Below are 8,717 nucleotides of genomic sequence, written 5' to 3'. Positions count from 1 at the left end.
TTTGCCAGGCCATAGCAGAGAGCTGGATGAGAAATGGAGCACCAGGTCTCGAACCGGCCCCCATATGGCATGCTGGATCTTCAGGCCACGGTGCTAACCTGCAGTGTCACAGTGTCTGCCCCTGTTTGCTGTTTTTATTCATTCATTAGTGTGTTTATTCATTCATTATTCATTTACTATTAAAGTTGGCTTTATAATATATTTGGAGTATTTCAGTGGAAATATTAGACATGTTAAATCATTTTAATGTGTATAATGCATTTTCCTGGAACTCCTTAATTTTATACCATTTCGTATGCATTTGAAATGATGTGATAATCATACACTAAGTTTTCATTATACATAGAAGTGATTATGCAGACTTCTTTTCCATCTGCTCATTTCTGTTCATTATTGATTTGGCTTTAGATTTACTTTTGCCAATACCAGAAAAAAGAAAGTGATTTTACATCTCGACCTGAAAATAATTCAAAAGAAAGTAACAATTTTAAACTGATCTAATGACATTTGGACCTTTCACTCTATTGTGCAACTGTTATCTCTGTCATATTTTAAAATATTTTCATCACTTCAAATCAGGTTCCTTATCCATTAATGGTCACTCTCAGTTACTTGTCTTGCCAGTTACACAACCAGCAATCTGTTCCTGTTTCTGTGGATTTAATGGTCCTGAGTGTTTCATATAAATGAAATATTGGACTCAGTGGATTTAGGTAACCTTTCATTTTGCATGGTGTTTTCAAGGGGCCTCCACATTATTGCAGGTATTTACATTTTTTATGACAAAATGATAATTACTTGTAGGAATTCATTATTACAAAAGACACGATTTCTTTTTTTACTGCTAATTAATATTCTTAGGGTATATATACCATGGTTTCTTTATCCCCTCATCAGTTGATGGATATCCGGGTTGATTCCATACTTAGCTATATTGAATGGAGGTGCAATGAACATGGGGGTACAGATGACCCTTTTCATGCTGATTTCATTTTGTTTGGGTTAATTCCTAGGAGACAGTTGGCTGGGTCATATGGCAGATCTCTTTTCAGCTCTCAGAGATTTCCATACTGTCTTCCACAATGAATGCATCCGTTGACATTCCTACCACCTGTGGATTAGGGTACCTTTTCACACAAATCTTCTCCAGCATAGGTTGGTTGTTGATTTCTGTATGAAAGCCATTCTGACGGGTGAGGTGAAACCTGATTGTGGTTTTGATTTCATTTCCCTGATGGCTAGTGGTTCTGAACATTTTTTTCAAGAGCTTTTGGCCATTTCAGTTTCTTCTTTTTTAAAAATGAGTGTTGAAGTAGTTTTCCATTTCTTAACTGGATGTTTAGTTTGTTGCTGTTTTGCTTCTATTGCTTTGCTTTTACAGGGAACTGGATCAGATGTGAAGCAGCCAGGATTCAAGCCATTGACATATGGGATGCCAGCACTGCTTGTAGAAGCTTACTATACTACACCACAGCCCACCTCCAGTTTCCATTATTTTTTATTTTTATTTTATTTTATACGGTTTTTATTTAATGAATACAAATTTTCATATATACAGCTTTTAGGGTTATAGTGTTTCTCGTGCCCTTTCCCACCCTCCCACCTGTACTCTTGGTCCCTTTCCCATTCGTTTTCTATTACGATTCTTTGCACCCAGACAGACACACACAATATGAAGCACAGTTTGAAGACAAGTTTTCCCTTTAATTTTTGTATTACAACACATTAAGGACAGAGGCATGGGGAGCAAGTGCACAGTGACTCCTGTTGTTGATTTAACAACTGACACTCTTAGCTATGACATCAGTGATCACCTGAGGCTCTAAACATGAGCTTCCAAGGTTATGGAAGCCTTTTGAATTCACAAACTCCGTCAGTTTTTTATTCAGGGGCATATGTGAAGTGGAAGTTCTGTCCTCCCTTCAGGATACAGTACATCCTTCTTTGATCGCTCTTTCTTTCCACTGGGGTCTCACTCACAGAGATCCTTCATGAAGAACCATTTTTACCACTATGTCTTGACTTTCCATGCCTGAAATTCTCTCATCATGTTTTCAGTCAGCCCTCAGGGGCTGATTCTGAGGTCAGAGTGCTGTTTAGGGTGTTTGTCATTCTATGTGTCTGCTGTGTGGACTGCTTCCCATGTTGGAACTTTCTCTTCTTTGTAATTCTGTCTATTGTTGTTATCAGGCACTTGGTCTTTTTTTAACTTTTATTTAATGAATATGAATTTCCAAAGTACAGCTTATGGATTACAATGGCTTCCCCCCCATATCTTCCCTCCCACCCACAACCCTCCCCTTTCCCTCTCCCTCTCCCCTAGAATTTACATCAAGATTCATTTTCAATTCTCTTTATATACAGAAGTTCAGTTTAGCATATATTAAATGAAGATTTCAACAGTTTGCACCCACATAGAAACACCAAGGGAAAAATATTGTTAGGCTACTGTTATAGCATTAAATCACAATGTACAGCACATTAAGGACAGAGATCCTACATGAGGAGTAAGTCCCAAAGGGACAAATATCATATGTTCTCCCTGATTGGTGACAACTAACTGAGCACCAAAAATGAAACCTGTTAAAGTGAAATGAACACTATGAGAAACGGTGACTTGATCAGCCCTTGCCCTAACTGTTGATGAACAACTTAATACATTAACCCTCTTAGGTTTTTTTTTTTGTTTGTTTGTTCTACTTAATACTTTTGGTTGAATACTGTAATCAATACACAGTTATCCTTAAGCGTTGAAACTTAACTGAAAAGTGATCACTGTTAAATATAAGAGTGGGAATAAGAGAGGGAAGAGATGTGCAATTCGGGACATGCTCAAGCTGACTTACCTCAAACGGTAGAGTCAGGCACTTGGTCTTATTTATGTGATCCCTTTGTCTGATGTCCCTATGTATATGACCAATCCATATTTAATATGATCACTTTTACACATAAGATGGGAACAGTGCTACCCAGCTAAAAGGGATTTGGAGTCCATGGAACATTTTTAGCTTCACCATTAGGGGTAGGTCTGTGTGAATGTGTGCTGATCTGTACAGCTCCTCCCTCTTTCATTCCCATTCTTATTTTTAACTGGAATCTATTTTCAATTGATAATACATTTATGATTAATTCTAGGTTAAGTAAGGAGTTTAGCAAATGGCATTAAGTAGGGAAGAAAAAAAGAATGAAGTAATAGATAAAGTGAAATAATAAAGTGCTCCTCGACAGTCAAGCCAAGGGCTGTTCAAGTAATCGCTTCTCATAGTGTCTATTTCACTTCTACAGGTTTCCTTTTGGGTGCTCTGTTAGCTGTCACAGATCAGGGAGAAGATATGATATTTGTCCCTTTGGGACTGGCTTGTTTCACTAAGTATGATATTTTCCAGATTCATCCATTTAGTTGTAAATGAACAAATTTCATTCTTTTAAACTGCTGATAGTTTTCCATATAGTACATATCCCATAGATTCTTTCTGTTTTTTTTTTTTTTTTGGGGGGGGGTGACAGGCAGAGTGGACAGTGAGAGAGACAGAGAGAAAGGTCTTCGTTTTCCATTGCTTCACCCCCCCCCAGTGGCCACTGCAGCTGGAGTGGTGTGGCCGGTGCTCCGTGCTGTTCTGAAGTCAGGAGCCAGGTGCTTCTCCTTGTCTCCCATGCGGGTGCAGGGCCCAAGCACTTAGGCCATCCTCCACTGTACTCTGGGGTCACAGCAGATAACTGTACTGGAAGAGAAGCAACCAGGACAGAATCCAATGCCCTGAGTGGGACTAGTACCCAGGTTGTTGGCACCGCAGGTGGAGGATTAGCCTAGTGAGCTGTGTCTCTGGCTCCGTAGTTTCTTTATCTGGTCTTTGGTTAATGGGCATTAGGTTGATTCCATATCTTGGCTACTGTGAATTGAACTACAATAAACATACAGGTGCAGATGTCTCTTATTTGCTGATTTCATTTCCTTTGGGTACATTCCCAGGAGCGGGATGGATGGATCCTAGGGTAGGGCTATATTCAGATTTCTGAGGTATCTCAAAACTATATTCCATGGTGGCTTTACCAGTTTGCATTCCCAGCAGCAGTGAATTAGGGTACCTTATTCCCCACATCCTCACTGGCATTTGTTGTTTATTGATTTCAGTATGAGAGCCATTCTAATTGGAGTGGGGTGAAACCTCATTGTGGTTTTCATTTGCATCTCCCTGATGGCTAGTGATCCTGAGCATTTTTTCATGTGTCTGTAGGCCACTTGGATTTCATTTTTTGAGAAATGTCTACATGCTTTACCCACTTCTTGACTAGGTTGCTTGCTTGGCTATTGTTGAGTTGTTTGATCACTTTATATATCCTGCTTATTAATCCTTTATCACTTGTGTGGTTTGCAAATAATTTATCCCATTCTATTAGTTGCTTCTTTACTTTCCTGTTTGCCATACAGAAGCTTTGCAATTTGATGTAATCCCACTTGTTAATCTGGGTTTTTATTGCCTGTGCCTCTGGGGTCTTTTCAAGGAACACTGTGCCTAGGCTGATGTCTTGCAGGGTTTCCCCAATGCTCTCTAGTACATTGATGGTATTGGGTCATAGATTTAGGTCTATAATCCATTTTCAATGGATTTTTGTGTAAGGTGTAAAGTAGGGGCCTTGTTTCATATTTCTGCATGTGGAAATCCCTATCCTTGCTCTAGGGAGTGGTTTTAGCTACTTGAATGAATATAAGTTAGCTGTTATAGATTGTTGGATTGATTTCTGCATTTCTATTCTGTTCCATTGGTCTATGCATCTGTTTTTGTACCAATACCATGCTGTTTTGATTATAACTGCTTTGTAGTATGTCTTTAAATCTGGTATTGTGATGCCTCTGGCTGTATTTTTGTTGTATAAGATTGCTTTAGCTATCCTAGACCTCTTAGGTTTCCAAATGGATTTCAGCATCATCTTTTCTACATCTGAGAAGAATGTATTTGGTATTTTGAATGGTATTGCATTGAATCTGTAATTATTTTTGGAAGAATGGACATTTTGATGATGATGATTATTCTGATCTATGAACATGGAAGTTTTTTCCATTTTTTAATGTTGTCTTGTATTTCTTTTTGGAGAGTTTTGTAATTCTCATGATAGAAATCTTTTACCTCCTTGGTTAAATCTTTTCCAAGGTATTTACTTTTTTGTAGCTATTGTGAATGGGATTGATCTTAGAAATTCTTTCTCAGCCATGGCATTGTCTGTGTATACAAGGGCTGTAGTTTTTTGTGTATTGATTTTATATCCTGATGTTCTACCAAACTCTTTTGGGAGTTCCAGTAGTCTCCTTGTGGAGTCTTTCAGTTCCCCTATATATATAATCATGCCATCTGCAAATAAGGATATTTTGACTTCATCCTTACCAATCTGAATCTCTCTCATTTCTTTTTCTTGCCTGATGGCTCTGGCTAAACTTCCAGTACTATATTTATAGCAATGGAGACAGTGGACATCCTTTTCTGGTTCCATATCTCAATGAGAATGCTTCCAGTTTTTCCCCATTCAATAGGATGCTGGCCATGGGTTTGTCATAAATTGCCTTAATTATGTTGAGGACTGTTCCTTCTAGACTAAATTTGTGTAGAGTTTTCATCATGAAAGAGTGTTGTATTTTATCAAATGCTTTCTCTACTTCTATTGAGATAATTTTATTCTTTGATTTGTTAATGTGATGTATCACATAGATTGATTTGTGAATGTTGAACCATCCTTGCATACCGGGGACAAATCTCACTTGGTCTGGGTGAATGATCTTCCTGATTTGGTGTTGAAATTGACTGGCCAGGATTTTGTTGAGGGATTTTGCATCAGTGTTTATCAGGGAAATTGGTCTATAATTTTCTTTCTCTATTGCATCTTTTCCAGATACAGGGATTAAGGTGTTGCTGGCTTCATAGAAGGAATTTGGGAGGATTCCATGCCTTTCAATTGTTTTAAATAGCTTGAGAAGAATTGGCGCTAGTTCTTCTTTCAATATTTGGTAGAATTGTGCAGTGAATTCATCTGGTCCTGGGCTTTACTTTGTTGGGAGGGTCTTTATTACTGACTCAATTTCCATCTCAGTTATGGGTCTTTTTAGGTTTTCTGTCTTCAAAGGTCAGTTTAGGTAAGTTGTATGTGTCCAGGAACCTATTCATTTCTTCTAGCTTTCCCAGTTTGTTGGCATACAGCTCTTTGTACATACAGCTCTTTTTATCTCTCTTGTGTCTGTTGTTACATTTCCTTTTCATTTTTAATTTTGTTGATTTGGGTCTTCTCTCTCCTTTTCTTGGTTAGTTGGGCTAATGGTGTGCCAATTTCATTTATTTTTTTAAAAAAAACCAGCCAGTGCCATGGCACACTTGGCTAATCCTCTGCCTGCAGCACTGGCACCCTGGGTTCTAGTCCTGGTTGGGGCACCAGATTTGTTCCCTGTTGCTCCTGTTCCAGTCCAGCTCTCTGCTGTGGCCCAGGAAGGCAGTGGAGGATGGCCCAAGTGCTTGGGCCCTGCACCCACATGGGAGGCCAGGTGGAAACACCTGTCTCCTGGCTTTGGATCGGCACAGCACTGGGTATAGCAGCCGCTTAGGGGGTGAACCAATGGAAAATGAAGACCTTTCTCTCTGTCTTTCTCTCTCTCTGTCTAACTCTGCCTGTCAATAATAAATAAATAAATAAATAAATAAAACAAAATACAAGCTCTTTGTTTTGCTGATGTTTTGTATTTTTTTTTTTTGCTTTCAGTGTTGTTGATTTCTTGTCTAATTTTAATTATTTCTTTCCTTTTACTGGTCTTGGGTTTAGTTTGCTTTTTTTTCAAAGTCCTTCACGTGGATAGATAGTTCATTTATTTTTTTTTTTCATTTTCAATTATCTTTATATATAGAAGATTGATTTAGTATAAATTAAGTAAAGATTTCAACAGTTTGCACCCACACCAGAACACAAAGTGTAAAATAGAGTTTGAGTACTGGTTATAGTGTTAATTCACATTGTACAACACATTAAGGACAGATCCCACATGACGATTAAGTGCACAGTGACTCCTGTTGTTGACTTAACAAATTGACACTCTTGTTTATGGTGTCAGTAATAACCCTAGGCTCTTGTCATGAGTTGCGAAGGCTATGGAAGCCTCTTGAGTTTGCCGACTCTGATCTTATTTAAATGAGGTCATAGTAAATGTGGAAGTTCTCTCCACCCTTCAGAGAAATGTACCTCCTTCTTTGATGGCCCATTCTTTCCACTGGGATCTCACTCACCGAGATCTTTCATTTAGGTCATTTTTTTTTATTTGCAAGAGTGTCTTGGCTTTCCATGCCTAAAATACTTTCATGGGCTCTTCAGCCAGATCCGAATGCCTTAAGGGCTAATTCGGAGGCAAGAGTGCTGTTTTGGGCGTCTGCCATTCTATGAGTCTGCTGTGCATCCTGCTTCCCATGTTGTATCCTTCTCTCCTTTTTTATTCTATCAGATAGTATTAGCAGACACTAGTCTTTTTTATATGGTCTCTGACTCTTAGACCTATCATTATCTTCAATTGTGAACTGAAATTCATCACTTGGACTAGTGAGATTTCAATGGTACATGCCACCTAGATGGGATTGAATTGGAATCCCCTGGCAGGTTTCTAACTCTACCATTTGAGGCATGTCAGGTTGAGCATGTCCCAATAGATAGTTCATTTGTAGGGTACCTTTGTTGTTTCTTCATGTAGTCACCAATTGCTATATACTTTCCTCTTAACACTGCTTTTGCTGTATCCCATAAGTTTTGATATGTTGTATTGCCATCTTCATTTGCTTCCAGAATTTTTTTGATTTCTCTTTGGATTTCTTCTATGATCCACTGTTCATTAAGGAGCATGTTGTTCAGTCTCCATGAGTTTGCATATGTTCTAGAGATTCTTGAGTTGCCAAATTCCAGCTTCATTCCATTGTGGTTCGAGAAGATGCATGGTATGATTTCAATTCTTTTTAATTTGCTGAGACTAGCTTTATGGCGTAGTATGCAGTTCAATGCACTGCTGAGAAGAATGTGTATTCTGCAACTGTAGGATGAAAAGTTCTGTAGATATCTGCTAGGTCTATTTGGTCTATGGTGTTGATTAAATTTGATGTTTCTTTTTTTTTTTTTTTTTTTTGACAGGCAGAGTGGACAGTGAGAGAGAGAGACAGAGAGAGAAAGGTCTTCCTTTGCCATTGGTTCACCCTCCAATGGCCGCCGCTGCAGCCGGCGCACCGTGCTGATCCTGGCAGGAGCCAGGAGCCAGGTGCTTTTCCTGGTCTCCCATGGGGTGCAGGGCCCAAGCACCTGGGCCATCCTCCACTGCACTCCCTGGCCATAGCAGAGAGCTGGCCTGGAAGAGGGGCAACCGGGACAGAATCCGGCGCCCCAACCGGGACTAGAACCCGGTGTGCCGGCGCCGCAAGGTGGAGGATTAGCCTATTGAGCCACGGCGCCGGCTAAATTTGATGTTTCAGAACTGATTTTCTGTTTTGTTGATCTGTCCATTCTGGAGTAGGGTATTGAAGTCCCCCATTCCTATGGTATTTGAATCTATATCTCCCTTCAAATCTTTTAACATTTCTTTTTAGTAGTCAGGTTCCCTGTAGTTGGGTGCATATACATTTATAATGATCACACCTTCCTGTTGAATTGATCCTTTGATCATTATATAGTGTCCTTCTTTGTCTCTCTTGGTGGTCTTTGTGTTAAAG

The sequence above is a fragment of the Oryctolagus cuniculus genome (assembly GCF_964237555.1).
Source record: "Oryctolagus cuniculus chromosome 16 unlocalized genomic scaffold, mOryCun1.1 SUPER_16_unloc_1, whole genome shotgun sequence".
Taxonomy (NCBI): Eukaryota; Metazoa; Chordata; class Mammalia; order Lagomorpha; family Leporidae; genus Oryctolagus; species Oryctolagus cuniculus.
Note: the sequence above shows the minus strand (reverse complement) of the source record.